Here is a 23,510-nt window from a genome sequence, read left to right on the forward strand (position 1 = left end):
GCACATACCTTTTAAACGTTATCGAATATTACGGTGATATTAGATCTTGAGATATGAAAAATCGTATTAGTGACCGTCGCAGTTCTGGTGTACACATTTCGAGAAAAGAGGTTGTCTTTCCTTTTACTTTTTTTCAAACACTTCACGTAACTCGTCCCCAATGATGTGCAGTAAGTTTATTTCGTAATATACCGTAGATTCCTGACAATACAGTTTCGCTCTTGAAGTTCCTTTGTATTTCTTCTTTCATTACTCTTGCGGTTTGTTTAGCCATGAACGTTCTTCCCCCTACTTATATAATTACTAAGGAATCTGCCCCATTAAGCTTCCTGTGAACCTTCTCTTCACACAAACTCTGTCAATATTTCCTAGCTGTATTATTTTGCCTCTTTCTATTTCACCCATTGTCACACTCTGCTTGTTGTAATCGCCTCTTCTACTGACTTAATGTGATACTGCATTAGGTTAGGCACAGGAAAAAGTATTCAGGAAGAATGTGCTGCACAGCCTGATCTCTTTATCAAGAAAAGAAGAGCAAGTGACTACACAGTGTTCAAAAAGACAGTGACGAATACTTTGAGAGGCGGTAGTACTTATTGAAACAAGAAAAATAAGTCTAATAAACATGGGGCCGGAAATGCATGTTGTCTGCGATAAACACGTGTTTTCAGGAGGTGCTCAACGTGGTGTCCATTCATGACAGTGCACCCCTCTGCCCTACGAAGTAAAAAATTATGCACTCTTTGAAGTTTACCAGGTTGACGTTGTACCTGCTGGCATGCATTAAAAAGGTGACCCTGTAGTGTCCGCACATCGTTGGTTGGAATGTCCAACGTTCCTGAAATATCTGCGTCAGGTTTTCTCGCACATTGTGGTGAAAGTGTGCTGGTTCGCCATCATGCACGGACCCCATTTGCATTTCTTGCTGCAATGATACAACCTCCAGCAAGGTAGGCAGTACATTATCGGGAAAGTCCAGATAATGCGCGCCAGTTAATCTTTGTGGTAGCACATATGGCGCTATTAGTATATACCCTAGTACGCCTGCCCATACGTTAGCTGAAAATCGGTGTTGATGACCTCTTTCCTGAATTGCTTTGGGATTTACATCTGCCCACGGGTGCTGCTCATGGAATATCACAACACCACCTCTTAGTAACCCTGCCTCACCGGTCAATAAAAGTTTGGTTGTGAGCAGTGGATGTGCCTCACACTTTTGCAACAGCCATTGACTGTATTACTGGTTGCCATGATGAACCTATGGCCATAGGGCTGAACGTGCTGTAGATCATATGGGAACAGCAATTGTTCTTGAAGTCCCCCCCCCCTTTCCAGACAAGAGAGAGAGGCAAGGCTTCTGCTGAAGCTAATCATGGCACACGGGTCGCAGTGGTTTCTTCCACCGTACGAAGCACACGGTCCTCAATGTCAGGCGTTTGGCCTGCGCGGGACGTTCCACTCTCAGTCTTCCGAGCTGCAAGGGTACCTGTGTCCCTGTGTCGCTGGGAAAGTCTGCTGAACAGCTTACCAGATATTTTTCAGAATATAGGGAAAGGGCTAAACCGTAGCAGAAAGTCATCTTTGTCATTTCACTCGTCGAGTAATAGTCTCCCATTGCTAACAGAAAAAGTAAATGTACTACACCATTTGTACGTACAAACAGCGCAATAACAGTAAACACATAAGCGAATCCGCGTTAGGAAGATAGTGAAACACCATGATAGGTACCCAGCGTTGACAGTACTATACAATAATGCACACAAATACGACAGAAACTAACGTAGCCTCCATTGCACTATAATGCACACAAATACGACAGAAACTAACGTAGCCTACATCGCGACTCGAACCCCACAACTGACAGCAGAACACCTATTTGCTGGTAGAGTACAGTGAGTAAGATATCGTAATACCTTGTCGACACATTTTACGGAGCGCCAATAAAACGACTGTGCTAATAGCCGCAACCAAGCGTCGAGCAGCCCTTCCTATACACACAGGTATCTCTGCAAGTGTCCGTTTCCGGACCCATGTTTAAACGACTTATTTTTCTTTTTTGAATGAGTAATACAATCTCTCAAAGTATTCGACACTTTTTTTGAACACTCTATACAAGATGGGTTAAAAGAACAGACCTGCAAAACTGGAGACCAATATTCATACGATGTTTTCCTACAGACTCCTTAAGCATTTTCTAAATTTACTTGGGAGAGAGAAGCGTCTAACAATAAATCAACGTGGATTTAGAAGCATTGCTAGTGAGGAACTCAGCTTGGGATTTTCTCGCACGATATTTTGCACTTAAAGAAAAAGTGTTTCACAATGTTTTGATGATCAAAAATGTGAATAACGCATCTGTAACCAAGATAGAGCGACGGTGGCACCGTGTATTAGTAATGCGATAAATCAAGTTTCATCCTATACACGGGTCAATAATCATGTCGTACTGGTCGAAGCAACTTCAAGCGTTCGCAGTGGAGTGCTAATCTGTCGTACTCGTGCAGATTGCCTTTCGTAAGCATTCCAAGATTTAGCCGCTCTACTCATTACCTGCTATTGAAAAAATATAAAAATGGGTAATAATCTTCCGTGCAACTGCCACATCGAATCAAAAGTCAACGGGCACTAGGATAACCACCCGAACTCTAGAGATCATCGAACGTATGCGTAGCAGTTTGGACGGGAGCCCTCGTCGTTCCTCACAAAAACGTGCCGAAAAGACACACCGATATAGTTGCAACAGCCAAAAGATCGAACTTGCGGCTAGATTGCTAGGATTCCTCGAACACTTACGAAAGATGTGTTCAAAATCTGCGTGAAACGCCTCGGGTATTGTGTAGTCGCAAATGGTCCTCATTTATCTGATATAGTATTTCTTAAGTAAGTTTCAGTAAATGACGTACCTTGAGAAAAATGTTCAATTTTGTTTCAGAAATAGTTTGGGTGTTATTCAAAATTGAAATCGTTAAAATATTGTGAAATACCCTGTATTATACATCTCTATTTTCAGTTTAAAATATGTTGAAGAGGTTTCCAAAAAAAAATATTCTTGCATGTCACAACGAAAAAAAGTGATACTAACATTAAAGGAAATTTTCAAGCCTTTTTCTCCCACTTCATTCTTGGTATTAGAGAACAACGGGCCATGAAATTGTATGTGTCATTTTCTCTGGAAAGATGTCGGTGCTTTCCTGAAGGATATGTAGGTAAACCAAGGAAACCAACATCAGATTACTCGATGAAGATGCTCGTAAGTGAGTGGGCTTTATACTCTCTCAGCAGCACACTACTTTATAGGTTGTGCTGTTTGCGGCGCAGGGGACATGGGACACAGGGACCCACGGAGGCGAGTCCACACTGCACCTCAGCCAGTGTCAGCAGTAAGCGAGCCTCTTCGTAAATGCACAACTACTACACTAGAAGCGTGACACGTATTAAGACATCAGATTATATCTATACACATGAAATAGAGACAAATATGACACAGGCAATTATATTTTACGTATATTTATGTTTTGTCTTTTATTGCAAGACGTGAAGTAACTCATTCAACATTTTACACTGCCTTGATAATCAAATTGGCATACTATGAAACACTAGCATCAGTTTAAGAAAGGCTATATTTCAAAACATTTTATTCCTCTTTTAGCCGTCGTAGCAAATGTACTTGTAAGACAACATTTCAAGTCAGTACGGATGATTTGGTGCTACCATTCTAACGTGATAATAACGCCATGTCTGTGACACGCTGTCATATATAAACACGTAGCTTTTGTGACTTCTTAGTCCTGTTTATAGGTAATCTTGCACACTTAAGTTTTTCATATACACTGATGAGCAAAACTTAAGGATGAAAGTAACTGTTACATGATGTGTCACTTTCGAATAACAAAGCTCTAATTAACTTGGACCATACATAGACAGAAGTACTACAATATAGAAAAGAGGGTAACTGAAAGAAATACCTCATAAGATGGACAGATATGTCACTTTTATTGATGGACAACAAGTATAGTGAAGTTGCCACGATTTATGATGGTCTCTTGGACTTTACACTAGGCGGAACATGGTTCTTATTAAGAGGGGTGGTCACGAGGTGAGTGGTCTGCAACACACTCTGAACTTGGCAACGAGGGTGGTAAGGAGATCTTGTGTAGCCCGTTTGCTTATTATCCTCTCGTTCCAAGAACTCATCTTCATGTACTGTTCGATGCTGTCGCGCATTGTCATCCATAAAAAAAGACATGAAGGCCAAATGTGGCCCTGAAAAAACGCACGCTCGATTACAGCATTTGGCAAACTGTTTTTATGGAGCATATTCCTTTCCGAATTGGTAGTTACACCATGAGTCATCACCTGTGGGGCACAGTGCGTGTTGTGGGTGCTCATTTGTTGATGCATTATAAAAAAATAATGCCCAAACTGCTCTCCTCATTTGCTCAATGCTTCTTGTATTTTGCCTAATTGCACACCCATAATACCTCTGCAATCTATCAATGGCTTCATCTGTCAATCTTCCTCTTCCTCCAAGGGTCATACCATCACTAAGCTTCTGGGATCCTAATGTCTGCTTTCGTTTGCGCAAGCGAGCCCCCATGCTCTTCTGCACATGTCCAATGCACTCCTGTTTTTTAATGTGTATTTTAATGCCATAAGGTTTGAGTTCCTCTACAGCTTTATATCCCTTAGAATCACCATCTCCTAGATGGTCAGTGTATCGTACATTATACCACTCCTGTGATCTTGAAAAAATTGCTTTCAGTCCTTCTACTTCCATCTAGTTCCCCTACAGCTTTGTATCCCTTACAATCACCATCTCCTAGATGGTTAGCGTATCATACATTATACCACTCCTGTGATCTGGAAAAAATTGTTTTCAGTCCCTCTACTTCCATCTCTCCACTCTTGCCGTGAAAATTTGCTTCACAACTTCCGTCCTTGGTATTGCCCTTACATCTGCAATGTTTTCAGAGAATAGTAGCATCAATTACTTTGCAACTGTCTCCACTGGTAGCTGTCACAACTCCATTTAGAGATTTATGACCTCTACATTGCCATCATCCATCTAAAGCAACAGTTAAATACCTACAATTCCCATTATATGTCACAGCTTATTCAACAGCTTTCTTTATTGTTGCTTGAGCAATATCTCCAGCACTAGATTCCACCAATTCATTATGATATCCAAACATGGTTTGTGGTTTTGGCAAGTTCATAATTCCACGTAACATTGTCCATGCAGCACTGCCGTTGGCAATGCAATGCAAGCCATACACTAGCCTAACATTTATGTCACACACCTTCATTCCACTATTACCACTACGAGGAATACTGTTAGAATTAGAAAACGAATCTTCAGCAGCACATTTTACGTGCCAAACCAATGTGTGAATTTATTTTCAGTTCCATTCCTCTTTCTTTGCAAACTTGGCATAATACGTTATGATTCAAATTATTAGAGAGCAAGGAAATGTTAATCATTTCATTCACATCATTACTGTCGCTTTCATAGTTTTCAAATTTTTCTTTCCTGTCATAAAGTTTCTTGCTGGAAGAAGTTCTATCACATTCATTTGGAGTAGTCGGTGAAGCAGTCTGAGCAGCAACTCTCTTCGAAACAACAAAAGATTTCTTCCTCCACTCATTGTGCCTTTTCTTAAACACTCGGTTGCTGAAACGGGGCATACTGATATCCACAAACCGAATACGTAAAACAGTTAGAGCAAAATTCGTCAAATACGCAAAATTGAACAGCTAAACAACACAAAGCAAACTTCACAAGCCACCACACACGGTATAGTGTTTATGTTTACCGATATGAACACTCACTTGTCACAGAGATAAGGCCGTTGGAAAAAAACACTGTCTAATTCCGCAAAGATACCCTGCTTGCAGCCAGCGAGCAGCGCCGTCAGAGGTGATACGCCAAGTCGCTACAACCGTTTACGCGGCGCGTCAACTTTGCAGCGATAAAAAACACATTTAGTATTCCCTTAGAAGGGTTAAACTTGATTTGTTTTATTCAGAAATCTCTAAATAAATTTATAATGAAAAAAACAAAAAAGTTAATTAAGTCAATTTCATCGTTCCGGCTCCCCTTAACCTACTCTTCATCACTACTATATTGTGATCTGAGTCTATATCTGCTCCTGGGTACGCCTTACAATCCAGCATCTGGTTTCGGAATCTCTGTCTGACCATCTCTGTCTAACTGAAATCTTTTTCTTTACCTGGCCTTTTCCAAGTATAACTCCTCCTCTTGTGATTTTGAACAGAGTATTCACTTTTACTAGCTGAAACTTGTTAAATAACTCAATTAGTCATTTTCCTCATTTCTGGTCCCAAGCTCATATATTCCTGTAATCTTTTCTTCTACTCCTTTCCCTCCAACTGTATTCCAGTCTCCCATGGCTATTAGATTTTCACATTCCATTACATACTGTATTATCCTTTCAATGTCCACGTACACTTTCTCTATCTCTTCATCTTCAGCTTGCAACGTCGGCTTGTATACCTCAACTGTCGTTGTATTTGTTGGTTGATTGTCGATTCTGGTAAGAACAACCCTATCACTCAACTGTTCACAGTAACGCACTCTCTGCCCTATGTTGCTATTCATAACGAATCCTACTCCCTTTATACCATTTTCTGCTGCTGTTGATATTACCCTCTACTAATCCGACCAGAAATCCTTGTCTTCTTTCCACTTCACTTCACTGACTCCAACTGTATCTAGATCGGGCTTTTCAATTTCCCTTTTCAGATTTTCTAGCTTCCCTACCACGTCGAAGCTTCTGACATTACACGCCCCCTCTCGTAGAACGTTATCCTGTTGATCATTCAGACTTTTTCTCATGGTAACCTACCCTTTTACATTCCCCTCCCGGAGATCCGAATGGGGGACTATTTCAGGATCTTTTACCAATGGAGAGATCATCATGGCACTTCTTCAATTACAGGCCACATGTCCTGTGGATACACATTACGTGTCTTTAATGCAGTGGTTTCCATTGCCTTCTGCACCCTCATGCCGCTGATCATTGCTGATTCTTCCGCCTTTATGGGTCATTTCCCACCCCTAGGACAAGAGATTGCCCTGAACCTCCGTCTGCTCCTCCACCCTCTTTGACAAAGCCGTTGGCCAATGCTGATTTTTAATAAAAATTTTAGCAACGGCGGGATTCGAACCCAGGACCAAAGACGTTCTGATTAAGAATCAAAGACACTCCCCCTTTTCTTTTTGGCTGATCTAATTTTGATTGTTAGTATTCGTAGCCTTTGTTCGACACCCGCTGAAGTTCGTTATTGATCCATTCACTCAGTTTTTTATTACAGAGGACTGCAAACCCTCCGACCGAACACGCTGATCTACCCTAGATCACTGGTCTAGGAACAGTAAAAAAAGTTCGCTAAAGTTTGCATTCCTTCCCTTATGTATCACCTTGTCGGCTAAGACAAACGTCCTCCTAAACAGACTTATTTTTACTAGTCGCTATTGACGCCCGTGTACTGCGAAACAACGCCGGAGGGAGTGTAAGAAGTGCTGTAGCCTACGCTGTACCAAAACGGTGCTACGGCTGAGTATCCTTTGGAAATCTGTCACCGCATCAAGTATGATAACATCCCCTTCACTCTTCGCTCTAACAGCGTTTTGGTCATGTAATAAAAGAACTCATTAAATTGCAGTTTTGAGCAGCGTGCTGGCGCAGCGAACGATGAGGCAATGTATGGCCATTTACAGCGATACAGTGGGCGCTATGTACGGCACAGACTGCAGCTTGAATATACGGGGTCAACAAAATGGCTCTGAGCACTATGGGACTTAACTTCTGAGCTCATCAGTCCCCTAGAACTTAGAACTACTTAAACCTAACTAAACTAAGGCCGTCACACACATCCATGCCCGAGGCAGGATTCAAAACTGCGACCGTAGCGGTCGCGCGGTTCCAGACTGTAGCGTCTAGAACCGCTCGGCCACTCCGGCCTGCAGGCTTATACGGGGTCACTTACAGATGTGTTGAGAAACTTAATCAGCAGGAACTACATTATTTCCTTTTGGCCGATGGTTTAGTCACACTATGTCAACCGAAGTATTTTTATCCGCGGGAATTATCTGCAGCTGGAATAGGTATCACACTTGGATGCTGGGAAAGACAATTACGGTGCCACACTTGCTCGACAGCACTTGTTAAGTAGCGTTGTTCATGAAGTCTAGGGCAAATGAAGTGTAATTTGTGAAGCAGGCCCATAACAACTTCATACTCTTATAATATTATGCAAGAATTAATTTTATGTTCTTCTGCCGTCTTTCGTGTGCTACGGAAGAAGAGTGGTAGCTCTGTAATTTTTCGTGTTGAATAACAACCGCTTGGAAGCTCTTAAAATAATTTATTTAACGGCCCATTTCGTAGCTTAGAAGCCACATCATCAGGTTAAATCTGTTAGATTACGAAAAGTTTTCGCTGCAATTGTGGTCGAATAATATTTAAAATTGCAACATGGATGGGATCGAAAATTCTTTGTCTATGAATGAATGTGTAAGTGTCAGGCAAATCCAACACCTTCCATGAAAACCCTGACATGATAGCAAATCCGGCGGTATGTCACATAGCTCCAAATAAATCCTGACATTAAATTAACCAAAGTAATGCGTTCAACGAGTGAGCAAATGGAATACCACAGACACACAAGAACGCCTAAATGCTTGTCATACCTTCTCACTGTAAAACAGACGCAGTTCCGAAGGGAGAAACGAGAACAGAAGCCGAAAGCACAGTCGTGTAAGCTAGAAGGCCCTACGATAAAGGATACCCACATCGCCCGCCGACCGCCAAGACCACCCCCCAGCCAATATTAAAAGATAGAGCCCCCCAGAAGAATAATATAGATCTAACAATAACACTAAAAGGGCCACACCAGCTGCAAGTTATAGCGTGAAACTATACGCTTCTCTGTTACGTTGCAAGCATTAAAAACATTGCACCACCACGAAAAGTATAACGTTCCTCATTGAATAGAGAGAATTTCTGTAGGTGGAGCTTAAAGTTAAAATGGAGATGCTGATTGGTCAGTTGAAAACACAGCCAGATACCTTTTCTTAAACCAACTTCAGCAAATTGTAGTAAGGAGAAGTGAGAGTGAGTGGCTTCCGAGACGGCGAGATGTGTTGAGCTGCGCCGCCCGCCGCTCCCTGACGCTGCCTAACCACCGACAAGGTAATGAACGCACGCGATGCCGCATAAGAGCGCATAAGGCATCACTCAGAACTGCAGAATTCTCATCTGTTACATCCCCTATTTGCATAATACTAATGTCGAACATCAATTAAACTTCATGGTATTTACATTTGCTACTAGAAGTTAAAATCTGAAACGCAATGATTTTTCTGTTATATAATTATTGAGAAGCCACATCAGCCACTATAATTTACGAAAAGTTAAATAAGTAATTAAAGATAATTGAGGGTCACTGTAGACCATTTTGATAGTTTTCTCTTTTATGAAACTTAATTTAAACCTAGATTATACAACGTGATATGGCATAGGTCACCCTTCAATCCACTGTAGAACTCGGAAACCCATTCAGGGAATATTCGTTCACATTTTTGTTGGATGCAGTTGGTTTTTATCATCCTGTATCAAAATATTTCCTTTCATCAATAGCGCAATTTATAAACAATGTTTCTTGAGTAGAATAAAAATTCCAATGGTAAACTTAACTGCTTTTTCGACGTTATTTTACCAGCTAACTAAAAATAGGAAAGCCTTGAACCCCTTCCACTAAATTTAGTTAGTATTAAGATTCCTTTACAGGGCGTGCAGTGGAGCTGATGTTTAAATCTTTATTATATCATCGCTAGTCTCACTGAACTCTTCTGAACTCTATATCTCATGTGTGGCCTGACGTCTCCTTACCAGCAACAGGTCGCAGGTTCAAACTAGTCAATTCCCTAAAAAACATGCTCAGAGCGTCGTTGCGCGAAAATGGTAGGGAGACACGACTTAGAACAAACAGACACCATGCAGAATGTTAGAGAATGGCGACCCTGCCAGGGTGGTAAAATACCATGATTGAAAGTCCACCACATGCCTAACTAGGTCAGAAAAATATCCTGTTGAAAATTTTCGTAACAAAAAGTTTTTCTGAAAGGTATAAATAGTCGAAAACAGTAGCTGCAGTGATAGTAAGAAAGGATTCAATAGAAAGTGAGACATTCTAGCAGAGACAATAGCGTAATTAAGTTATGAATTTTAATACTGTTAGAATTAAGTTTTCTCTCCAATGCAAGCGCACAGGTGGCGGATACATCATTGACAAGTTGGTTCTGACCGAACAAGTAAGTTAATGGATTGTCAGTCTTAAGTATAATAAGTGTCAAGTCATGTGAACAAAAAGTTTATGAAACGCTTGAGATAGTGTGAGCGCATGTTGACGCGAAGTAGGGTGGGTGAATTGCTCTTAAAACAGAAAATAAGGGAATTTGAAAGATTAGCAATGGCAGATCGAGACATTGACCGAATTGAGGTAGAGACCCAGCATGAACACAGACAGAGAATAGAGGACAGTACAACACACGATGCAGTACCACGAGAAATAGGACAGATAACGTACCATAACGGGGATAATGTACGCCAAGGCACAGATGGCAGATGTTTGTTTTAAGGATATTTGTAATTTTCTGCTGCACGGGATTAGCCAAGCGGTCTAAGGCGCTGCAGTCATGGACTGTGCGGCTGGTCCCGGAGGAGGTTCGAGTCCTCAAAGGGCATGGGTGTGTGTGTTTGTCCTTAGGATAATTTAGGTTAAGTAGTGTGTAAGCTTACGGACTGATGACCGTAGCAGTTAAGTCCCATAAGATTTCACAGGCATTTGAACATTTTTGTTAATTTTCTAATTATTGTTCAAAAATGTTCAAATGTGCCTGATATCTTATCGGACTTAACTGCTACGGTCATCAGTCCGTAGGCTTACACACTACTTAACCTAAATTATCCTAAGAACAAACACACACACCCATGCCCGAGGGAGGACTCGAACCTCCGCCGGGACTAGCCGCACAGTCCAAGACTGCATCGCCTTAGACCGCTTGGCTAATCCCGCGCGGCTAATTATTGTTTGTGTGGCCTTCAGCCGAGCACGACCTTAAGCCGTGTTACAATAAGTTTTTTTAGGAAACTTAAGACCAAAGGATTTATTTTAAATGTGCTTTTTGGAATTGTTCTTCTGACTTCTAATTCAGGCCTTCAGCCGTTTGTTATTTCAAGTTGTGTGTGGCCTCCAGCCAAGCTATAATTTCACTTCTCTCATGATAAGGCCTTCAGCGTGTTACAGTAAGTTTTCTTTAAGCAAACTTGTTTTAAAAGCAAGGTGTTTATTTTAAAAGTGCTATTTGGAATTCTTTTCCTGACTTCTAATTCAGGTCATCAGCCTTTTATTATTTGAAATTGGCTTTCTGCTGACAAGAGAACCTCCCCATCGCACCCCCCTCAGATTTAGTTATAAGTTGGCACAGTGGATTGGCCTTGAAAAACTGAACACAGATCAGTCGAGAAAACAGGAAGAAGTTGTGTGGAACTGTGAAAAAATAAGCAAAATATACAAACTGACTAGTGAATGTGCTAGATACGCAACATCATGGAGCGTATGGCTCAGGGGCGCCGTGGTGCCGTGGTTAGCGTGGCAGCTCCGGGAAGAGAGGTCCTTGGTTCAAGTAATCCTTCGACCGAAAATTTTACTTTCGTTATTTTCGCAAAGTTATGATCTGACCGTTCGTTTATTGACGTCTCTGTTCACTGTAATAAGTTTAGCGTCTGTGTTTTGCGACCGCACCGCAAAACCGTGCGATTAGTAGACGAAAGGACGTGCCTCTCCAATGGGGACCGAAAACGTTTGATCGCAAGGTCATAGGTCAACCGATTCCTCCACAGAAAAACACGTCTGATATATTCTATACGACACTGGTGACGGCATGCGAGTCACATGACAAGAATATGTTGTCGACGCACCTAACTTGTGCACTTGGCGAATGGGTGAAAAGATTGTTCTACCTTGCCCGATTTAGGTTTTCTTGTGGATGTGATAATCACTCCCAAGAAAGTGATGAAAACATAAGAGTTTGTCACATAAACTGCAACAAATGAATGAAACAGTTTCACAGTCGCACAGTTTTCCCTGTGCTCCGTCAAAACATATGTTTTTAACGTTTTCAAATTTTTCCGTGAGAGACCGTAAAATCCTGCATATTTCCAAGCAAATCTGAACATGTCCTGGTATTTTGGAGAGCGAAGTTGATTATGTGTGAGTATCTAAACTTTGATAATTGACACACGATCACTTTAACAATACTGCTCATTCTACCTGTGCAGCTTCGCAAAATCATAGAATCTTTTCACAAAGTATTTCACTTGCCGAAAACCAAACATATCTAACGGTTGCACAAGAGGTGTACAACCTGGAGGAATGGCAATCACGTCTACTCCAACACTAAAATTGTACAATGCATGATCCTTCTGTCCTGTATAGCTGTCCGCGTAAGGAGCAATCACACGTTCAGTAAAGTCTTTCACCAGTCTTTTCTCCATTTTTCCTGACACACTGCAATTCACTGCCGCGCAGTTACCTCCCATCGGACGGACGGACGGACAGATAATAATTGTCTGAAAATAAAAAATTAAAATTTTGACTCGAGGGAAGACTTGAATCAAGGACCTCACGTTTCACAGCTGCTCACACTAACCACGGAACCACGACGATGTTGCCTATACAGCGCATGTACTACTCAGTTTGTATATTTTGCTTATTTTTTTTCATAGTTCCACACAACTTATTCCTGTTTTCTCGATTGATCTGTGTTCAGTTTTTCAAGGTCTATCCACTGTGCCAACTTATAACTAAATCTGAGGGGGGTGCGATGGGGAGGTTCCCTTGTGAGTAATAATTTCACTTCTTTTATAATAAGGCCTTCAGCAGTGTTACAGCTGTTTTAAACCGAAGTATTTATTTTAATATGTGCTATTTGGAATTGGTCTTCTGACTTCTAATTCAGGCCTTCAGCCGTTAAACAGTCAATTGTGTGTGTGTTTTTTTTAAAGATGGTTTTAAAATTTTAATTTCTGGAAATAAAGTTTACGTATTTGTTGTGCAAACGAGAGTAACTGATTACGGCCCTCGTCCGCAATCGTAACGTTATCCTGCCCCATCCTGAGAAAGCAGCTCTCAGGTGGCATGCCATGAAGGGCTGAGCTGTATGGGTGCTCCAGATGACAGCCAAAGGGGTCCTGCTATGAAGAGAAGTGGTACCCCCTGGCTTTTGGGTAATACGGCGGGCGTCAGTCAGATTGGTATCGCACCGCTATCTCGGACGACTTCACACGCGGCTTCGCTGGCCATCGTGGTTCAGAACGGGCACCATCACTGAAGACAAATCTACTCCAGTCAACGAGATATCAGTGCTAGTGTGCCTGACACCACCTCAAACGGGCCAGTTGGTGTACAGAGCTCCCTCTCTGTGAGACGCGTATCACTGTGCCCACGGAAGCATCGGTTACATGTCGGATCGATGATAATGATGACTTCGGGGCTCTGAGTGCCTCTCTGACGATTGCTCTGTCTCAAGTTCTGTCCGTCTCTAAGTCAACCGCTCCCTTCCATGGTTCACTCATGCCCTGCCAACACCATCCAACAGTGGCATCGCTCCTGTTCAGAGTCGCACGATTCGGTGATTCCTCCAGTTGGCTTCTCTGGGCTCAATTACACGTTCTCTTTCCAATTCTGCCATCTACTCTTCATGAGCCTGTCTGCGAGGCATAGTTACGGTCCAGCTTAGTACACTGAATGCCATCCGCAAAGACTTTATTCCCTGTCGTTGACTGACCCTTGTTTATTTTCCTCGCCAGCTGCGCGGTGAAACTGTGCTGCAGCGTTACACATTCATCCATCGGCCGCCAAACGTTACGGTTTTACCAGTTTGTGTAACTCGTTCCCGATGCACCTAGTTTTTTTTTTTTTTTTTCGTAGAACGTATTAGCGGCCCTCTTTTGGTTGATGTATGTACTGAGAAAATGGAAGATGTGTGTTGCTTTGACAAGTATCTTTGAGCTGTAGTTGTGCTGAACCACGCTGTCAATTTGTAGTGCGAGCAGTTTCTTTCTTTTCTTTATATTGGAGCCAGTTATATTCGTTAACTACATTTTACGGAATCTAAGAAAAGACAGAAAAATCAAGAACTCTTGTCATTTCGCCTTCGTGTTGCTAAATAGATTTGAGCAGGAGTTTCTTCTTCCTAACATTATGGCTGTACGCCCGTGTGGCTGGGAAAAAGATCAAAAGCCCCTTAGGGTGAATGAATGGTGAGTGTAGCCAGCTAATAGCTGTGTGTATAAAATAAACTGTAAATGGAGCTCACAATCATGTAGAAAATGCGCTCAGTATGCACGCATCCACAGGTGTAGAGTTTAGAAATTATCACACCAAGTAAATTTGAGTACCTTAATTCAAACGTTTTACAAAATAAAGCATTATATTGCAAAAATGTTCAAAATATGTAAATTATAATTCCTGATTTACTCCCAACATGTACCCCGAGTAGCATGAACCGGAAAAGAAAACACAAATACATTCCCAGAATTATTAAGAACATAACAGAAAACTGTTTTTTTTATTTACGAGTCTTTTACTTCCAGTAGCTTAAATTATTCCATGAACATGAGCTAACTACACACGTTACCACTGAAAACCAATATTTGAATACTTGAGTCAGAATTCGAAATCCACTCCTTCTTAATGCGAAACCAATGTGCTGACAACTGCGTCCCACATCCACCCCTACCCCAACTCTTCGGCCGGTAAAGTTGTTACAGTCGTAACTTAACCTTAATGCACAATAGAAAGCTTGGTATTAGTACTGTCACAATGACATTTCTCTCATATGATACACTAAAAAAGGAAATTTTTGTGACAAGCTGGAATATTTCCACAGTTTTCGACGTGAGGTACACCTGAAACTTCGCTTATGGAAAACAACTTAATGCAATACTTTTCTTTAGCAAGAATTTTGTTTAATTTTTTGTTGAGTACCTCCACCTAAATCTGTCTTTCGGAAGCGACCTTATAGTCGTACTTGAGGGTATTTGTTGTAACAATGTTATTTCCCACCCTCCCTGTTCCATTCGTGAATGGTGCATTGGAATAATATTACAATTAAATTTTAAGCTTTTACAGTATCACAAATTTCCGACAATACATGTTCAATTTGCATAACGTGCTGTGAACTTAGAAAATTTTGCCAACAAATTGTGACGCTTTTGAAACGGTGATTGACCCAGTTGATGATACTGGTAAGTCTTCAGGAGACCGAAACCTTATACTGAGTTCTAGTAGGCCCTCCGCTCCCACATGGCATATGATCCCATATGCTAGTTGGAGTTACAGTTTCTATAACACACGAAAGCTGAGATGATGATGACGGGAACTGAAAGGGCATTCATAACGTTTGTTCATAAGACACAAAAAGTACACGTTCTTTACATGTAAATGCATATCATCTGTCTTTTCATACATTTAATCTGTCTTTTGTGTTATGATTTTTATTCTTGACATGACACAAACATGTGATTTGACGAGAGCACTGTTGCTGAAAATTTTAAAGCTTTTAGGTGATTTCATGTAACTTTTACCATTCTAATGAAGATAGTCTTCGAAAAATGGTTAATGTGTTTTTTAAAAAAAATTGTGTGCAACCGCTTGGCTGACTATTCCATTTTATATAATTGCATACATGGTTGCTAAGATAACAGCCACAATATGCTTAAAATATCAAAATACATTTAAGTTTCTTCCGCCACAAATACATACAAGCGTGATATAAAAATTACCACCGCCTGACAAAATCTAATTATTATTTCTATACTCATATGTATGCTGATAAAAAGACTCTTTGCCATAACATCCAGCAGTAGCAGTGTGCCGTTACTGTACCACCTTGTTCTTCGGCACAACCAACCAGATCACTAGCAGGCGTGACTTCTTTACTCAAGCACACGGTAAGGCATGCTCCATATCGATGATACAGACTGCTTTGTTGCCATGCACAAAGAAAAACACCTTTCCTCAAGTCATTAAAATGTAAAGTTATTGTATATAACGTAAAAGCCTTTCTAAATAATAAATTCATGAATGTCTGTTATATTATAGGATCAAAATAATTCGAAATCTGAAAAACAAATCCACGCTGCTGTCTGACATCAGTTACTGCGAAATAAATCATTCATCGAAAGCGTGGCTGGTCGCAGTTCCATCTTCTAACCTTCGAGATATTTTCGTTTCAGTAACAAATTTATACATTTCAAACTGTTACTTCCGACCTTTGAATAAATTATTTAAAAAGTCTTTGTACAAAATGTCGAACTGAATTTTTTTATTCATTTTCGTCAAGTACATGTTTCGTCTTACACAATATAAATATAAAACACTGCTTAACGTGTTTTCGCGGATATGCGCAATCAAATTTAATCTCTTCACGATATGTAGGCAGATTGCCACAAAGCTGCTCACAAGTAACAGTTATCTAAACATGCCCACGTGTTTTTCTATATCTCGAGATAATATTCTCCCACCATTCATTTGGCGACTGGAGTGTGTGAACGAGGTCATTTATAGTCTGTTCATAAATATTCTGATTATTTTATTGGTTACTTTCAGAATTTTGAAAGAGGTAGGAAAGCTAGAAAATCTGGAAAGGGAACTGCAAAGACCCACTCTAGATATAGTGCGTAAGCATTTCTGATGAGGTGGATAGAGGATCATAGCAACGCCAGCGGAAAATGGAACAACGGGAGTGGACTGTTCAGTGATACGGTTCTTCTCATCAGATTCAACATCCGGCCATAACCGACAACACTACTTGAGTTACACGTGCCGACGTCGCAAGCAGAAGATCAAGCGATAAAGTGGTTGAGGAAATTAAACAGATAATTTAGCATGCAAAATGAGATGACAAGCTAATGATCGTGGGTGATTCGAATGTGGCTGAAGTGGAAGGAATAGAAAAGAGTTTCAGGAGAATATGGACTTGATAGCAGGAATGAGAGAGGAGAAATACTCAAATACACTGTTCAGAAATTAAAAGAGGAGAAGATATTCTTGGAAAACGCCTTGACTTAGGAAAGTATTCCAGTTCGATTACATCATTGTCAGACAGACCCGAAATTTTTGTACAGAAACACAACGTCAGAATTTTAGCTGCTATGACACACAGCTAGTACTTTAAAAAAAAAAAAAGAATTAAGCGTTCGCCAAATGTCTGTCTTTCGAGGCTGCTGGAGAAGTGTTCACACCAGATGTAGCTGTAGCAGACAGTGCATGCGTAACACGGCGGGCCCATAACCTTAACTGGCGGCACATCGCTGAACACATAACACGGCATAAAGGGGTCGTAATTTTTAAAGCGAATTTCAGTTACCGTTGACAGTTTGTCTGATACAATTGTTCACAAGTACTATTCATTCGAACTTGCAACTCATGTCCATAATAATTTGTAGTTGCCTTTGCGATATTCGTAACTGTTAAAAATGGAGGTAAAACTGAATCAATTTTCTTTGTCATTTCCTCGCATATGCTTGTTAATAGCTTCTATCTTTGTGCAGGCTCCAAAGTTTCAAAGCAGTGTGGAATTCATTAATGTTTACAACCGCGCTAGGATAAAATATGAGGAACTTGGTAGGCGGTCGAAATCACACACTTCTCTTGTCAACCTACGCAAATGTTATTTATTAGTTAATTTCTTGGAAATTCATTCCAACGATGTCAAAATTTTGTTAGAAACTTAAAAAACGTTATAAGAAACAGAAAATACTTCTGATGATTCCGTGAGTTGTCGATCAAACGATAGCTGTTGTGGTAATCGAAGTCCCGAAGGAAAACGTAGTATCTTTCTAGCCCAAAGAAGACATTAAAGTAACTGACAAATAGATATTCTTTTTTGCTGTATTCCGAGGAACTGCCCTTGAACTATTGGTACCCCCATAAACCTCAACAAGCCCACTGTAGACCACATTAGATCCAGACAGAACCAACAGAATTGCTCCTTTTGCCTAAGCAGGAGGAAGTGTGTGATATCCATACTATGACCATGTACTATATGATAATTCCATTAATAAAATCCTTCTGTTGTGTATAGGAATGGTCCCCAGCCCAAGGGCTATCGAACGTACTTGACACTACACTTTTATCACCAAAAGAACCCGATGTATAAGCACTGGAAAATCCCGTTTTTATGCCCAGCGTTTTGGAACGTATTAGGTATGCATCAGAAGAAAGCAGGTGCTGACGGATTTGAATATTGCCGAATTATCAGTCCAGTAAGTCACGGCTGCAAAATACTAAGAAGCCGACATCGGAGTGGATCAGTTTTTATTCCAGAGAAATATAGGAACACTTGAGGCAATACTGACCCTACGATTTCTCTTAGAAGATAGGTCAAGGAAAAGCAAACCTCCATTTATATTATGTGCAGGCTTAGAGAAAGCTCTCGGCAAAGTTAGCTGGAATACTCTCTTTGAAATTCTGCGGGTAGAGGGGGTAAAATACGGGGATCGGAAAGCTATTTGCAGTTTCACAGGAGCCACACTGTTGCTATAAGAGTGTAAGGGCATATAACGGAAGCAGTTGTTGAGAAAGAAGTGAGACAGGATTCTGTCAGACACAGAAAAGATTTGGAAGAGCAGTTGAACGGAATGGACAGTATCTTTACGGGAGGATATAAGGTGAATGTCATCAAAATCAAAACTACGACAATGGAATGTACTAGAATTAAATCCAGAGATGCTGAGTGAATTAAATTACGAAACGACACACGTAAGGTAGTAGATGAGATTTGCTATTTGGGGAGCAAAACAATTTATGATCGTCGAAGTAGAGAGGCAAGGGCAAAAAAAGCGTTTCTGAAGAAGAGAAATTTGTTAACATCGAATATAGATTTAAGTGTTAAGAAGTCTTTATTGAGAGTATTAGTATAGAGTGTAGCCATGTGTGGAATTGAGGCATGGACGATAAACAGTTTAGGCAAAAAGCGAACAGAAGCTTTTCAAATGTGGTGCCACAGAAGAATGCTGAAGGTTAGGAAGGTATATCACATAACTAATGAGGAAGTACTGAATAGAATTGGGGAGAAAAATTTATAGCACAGTCTGAGTAGAAGAAGGAATCGGTTGATAGGACAATTTCTGAGACATCAAGGAAGGACCAATTTAGTGTTTATAGAGTTGAAGGGAAGTGTATGTGTGTTTGGCGGGGGGTGGGGGGGAGGTGATAGTAGAGGGAGGCCAAGAGATGAAAACAGTGAGTAGGTTCAGAGGGATGTGGGTTGCAGTAGTAGCTGAGGAGGCTTGCACAGGACACAGTAACATGGAGGGCTGCATCAGACCACTCTTCTAACTGAAGAGCGCAACAGCAATACGTAATCAATGCTAAATTTCCATGTGAAATAATTTATTATCATCATAAAGAATTTTAAAAACCTTTTTCCTTCATGTTGCCAATAATAACTACATCATAGTACCATATTAATTTCCTCCTTGTTTACTCACTTGTCTAACATTCTTTAACAATTTAATCCAAATAATCTCCCCTAATACCGGTGATTGTTCTGCTGAACAGCTTTGCAAATTACCTATTGTTTTTCTCTATTACCGACTAAAGTATTTAGAAATATTTCAGACACATCACCCCTCTTTGATACTAGGAAATATTTGAAAAAAAAAAAGGTATCCGTGACAATAATACTTCCACGATTTTCCAGTATAGTCCTAACAACTTTTAAACATTTACGCCATCACTCTATGACCTGTCTAATTTCGGTCGTGAATAACTCTTCACATCGACGTCGGTGACTTATCAACAACTTGTTTGTCTGCGTTGTTGTCTGAATTGGTGCCACGTAACAACTCTTTGAGAAGTCTGTAGGAGCAACAATCGGCAATGGAAGGTTGGAAAAGTGAGGCAGGTGTCACAATAATTCTTTTTTCGGCCATCGTGTCGCTTTCAGAGTGTATGGATATGGTTGTTATCGGGCACCTGTTTCACTCCTTTTGAGTGGCCATCGACAGAGTTTCTTCTTATCGTAGATTTCAATTGATGTGGCTGCATGTTAAGATAGTACTCACATCTTACTCTATGTTGTCCTCCTAAACACTCGTAATGAGTTGAGCTCTGAGACGCCCGAAAGGCCGTTAATATCATTTACTCGTTGGAGAGCTGAATGTTTTCTCTGCAAGCGTATCTGGATGGTTTATCCGAGAGTTTGTCATTTAAGTGCAGCTTCACACTAGTGACTCCGCTCTTCATCGCAGTGCTATAAGACTATTACTTTCCGTTGAAAACGATTATTTGAGCGCAAAAAGCATGCAAAGAGCAGTGTCTTCAAGGATGTAATCAGTTGTTTTGGAATCCATCAACAACCACTTTTATGATATTGAAGCATGCCATGAATTACTATTATACGTTTTTATGTGTCTTTTTCAATGAGATGATTTATGTGATTTTGTAACGAGTCGTTCGAGACTACAACCTGTCTTTTAGCACGGTGAGTATCAGTGTCATTTTCTCTGGCTGAGATAAAATTTGAATCCTCACCTACAAGTTATCACGAATAAAGACTTTCGCAGGTATCTTTCTCGAGCAGATCTTGTAGTTTTATAGCTTCAGATATGAAAATTCGTATAACTGACATTGCTATTCTGGTGTACACATTTCGAGAAAAGAGGTATTTGATTTTGTTCATTTCAGACACTTCACATAACTCGTCCCCGATGCTGCACAGCCGGCCGGTGTGGCCGTGCGGTTCTAGGCGCTACAGTCTGGAACCGAGCGACCGCTATGGTCTCAGGTTCGAATCCTGCCTCGGGCATGGATGTGTGTGCTGTCCTTAGGTTAGTTAGGTATAATTAGTTCAAAGTTCTAGGCGACTGATGACCTCAGAAGTTAAGTCGCATAGTGCTCAGAGCATTTTGAACCATTTCTGATGCTGCACGTATCTTTGTGAAAGTACGTAGATCGAATTCAGGAAGAGTGTGATATATAGCACAATCTCTCTATTAACAAAAAAATACAGGTGACTCCCATACATTAGATAGGTGAAAGAATGGGCCCGTAGAATTACTGACCAATATCTATAGCGACGGTTTGCTAGACTCCTTGAGCATTTTCCACGTTCGAATCTAATAAATTTATTTGGGAGAGAAAAGCATGTATTCACAAATCAGTGCTGATTTAGAAAGCGTCGCTCGTTTGAAACTGAGCTTGCTTTTTCTTCGCACGATATCTTGCGAACATTGGGTACATGGAAACTAGTAGATTCCGTATTTCTAAATTTCCGGATGCCTTTGACTCAGTGCCATACTGTAGACATTCAACAAAGGTCTGAGCATATGGAATAGATTCACAGACATCTATGTGATTCGTAGACCTGAGTAACAGAACCCAATACACTGTCTTGCAACACGAATGTTCATCAGAGACAGACCAGCAGACCCCTGGGATCTATGATACGACCGCTCTATCTTTTATAAACTTTACCATTCTGATGGATACAGTGAGCAGCTATCTGCGAATTTTTGCTGATGATGTGTGTGCGGGAAACTGCCATCGTTGAGTGAATCTGGCAGAACACAAAACGATAGAATTTATATTTAATGTGATGAATGGTAGTTTGATCTAAGTGCAAACAAAAAAAGGAATTACTGAAGACGAGTAGGAAAAATAATCCCGCAAAGTTCAAATATACTGTGAATTGTGTACTGCTTGACAAACTCATGTCATTAAATATCCAAACGAGACGTTGCAAAGTGATGTGAAATTGGTCTAGCACGTAAGGTCATTTGTGCGTGAAGCGAAAGGTCAGCTTTGGATTACTGGGATAATTTTATATAAGCGTAGTTCATCTGTAAAGAAGACCGCGAACTGAATACCGAGTACTGCTAGAGTGTTTTGTATCCCTACCAGGTCGGATTGAAGGAAGACACCGAAGCAATTTAGAGGTATGTTGCTGCATATGTTACCAGTAGGTTCGATTAATCCATGAGCTCAAGTGGAAAATCCTAGAAGGAAGGAGACATTCTTTTCACGAAACACTATCGAGAAATAATAGTTGTTATGCTTTTACGATCGGTTTCTATTTGCATAAAATCGTATTGTGTATTAGTTATTACTGTGATCAGTTGCCCTGAAGAATATCGCTTCAAAGTGGGACGAATGTTTCCAGAATGAGATTTACACTCTGCAGAGGAGTGTGTGCTGATATGAAACTTCCTGGCAGATTAAAACTGTGTGCCCGACCGAGACTCGAACTCGGGACCTTTGCCTTTCGCGGGCAAGTGGGACGAATGTTGTTTTACTATTTCGTAATGACGCGGCATAAACTGACTTAGTTCAAGCTATTGAGAGTTTAGAGAACCGGTATTTCCGATGAACTGCAAAAAGATCTTACTGCCACCTACACACGTGTATCTCACGAAACGGCCACGAAGACAATATAAGAGAAATCAGAGGCTAATACGAAAGCGTTTAGACAGTCGTTTTAGTCGTTTTACCTAGCCCTAACTGCGAGTGGAACACGAAAGAGAATGACTGTCAGTGGTACAATACCCTCCACTATGCACCGTATGGTGGCATAAGTTTTCCGTTGTTTTGTTGCATGTTTATCCGACGAATACAACCGACGTATTAAGTTCAGTACTCTTACTACGCTTTAACTGCAGTACTCACCAAGTCTTTTTGGGGCGGGCGCAGTTCATACGTTCAGAACAACGAGCGTTTCTCCGATATAACGGTATGGAAGCCGCTATGTGCACCAGCTACCGTCTTTCTGCCGAGCTGACTACGGTGGGACGCCTATGATGCGACGTCCCAGCAGGAGCGCAGACTGTGTACTGGTGTTAACCAGGAAACCGCAACTCCGCCGCCAAGGACAACGAATCAGACGCGCCGGTCACCATCGGTGTTCTCGTGACTCCAGATGCAGGAAGCGCCAGCAGCTTTCATATCTGTTGTGGCTGAAGCCCTAGAGAAACCGTGTCTGTTCTGAGTCGATGTAACTATGGACTGGACTACTACTACTGTTTCCTTAACAACCGAAAGTTATCAGACGTACCACATATACCACCAAGCGTCGAATATGTCCTTAAAATTTCGATCACTAGAAACTGACTTGCAAAACCTTTCAAAGCTCTCAGACAGAACGACTTTACTGATCACTGAGGATCACTCCCTCCGAGGTTACCCGCTCAAACAATCTTGAAACGTCACGTTTACCCCACAAAACCCCCAAGTTTAGCCCACCGGTTTACAATTTCACAAACCTCAAAACAATCACGCCTTTCAGCCACTGAATTTCTGAAACAGAATTAAGACTTTTCAGTAATCACATACCGTTCGCAGTACCAGCACCTCTGTGGAAAGCGCTGCTTCCTCGTAGGACTTCTCAAAGCTTTCTCTCCAAGAGACGTTGCAAAATACGT

At 41.0% G+C, this 23,510-nt stretch overlaps 1 protein-coding gene across 2 annotated transcripts in view; it reads right to left on the reverse strand.

Annotated features, from left to right (window-relative positions):
• The window catches only part of LOC124775099 (alpha-amylase 2-like), a 78,353-nt gene extending 55,455 nt beyond the window's left edge, over positions 1-22,898 (reverse strand). For both annotated transcript variants that reach the window (XM_047249918.1, XM_047249917.1), the window contains exon 1: positions 22,759-22,898. The gene's annotated coding sequence lies outside the window, so the exon portion shown is untranslated. The remainder of the gene's footprint in view (positions 1-22,758) is intronic.
• Between the last annotated feature and the right edge of the window lie 612 nt (positions 22,899-23,510).

The sequence above is a fragment of the Schistocerca piceifrons genome, chromosome 2 (assembly GCF_021461385.2).
Source record: "Schistocerca piceifrons isolate TAMUIC-IGC-003096 chromosome 2, iqSchPice1.1, whole genome shotgun sequence".
Lineage (NCBI taxonomy): Eukaryota > Metazoa > Arthropoda > Insecta > Orthoptera > Acrididae > Schistocerca > Schistocerca piceifrons.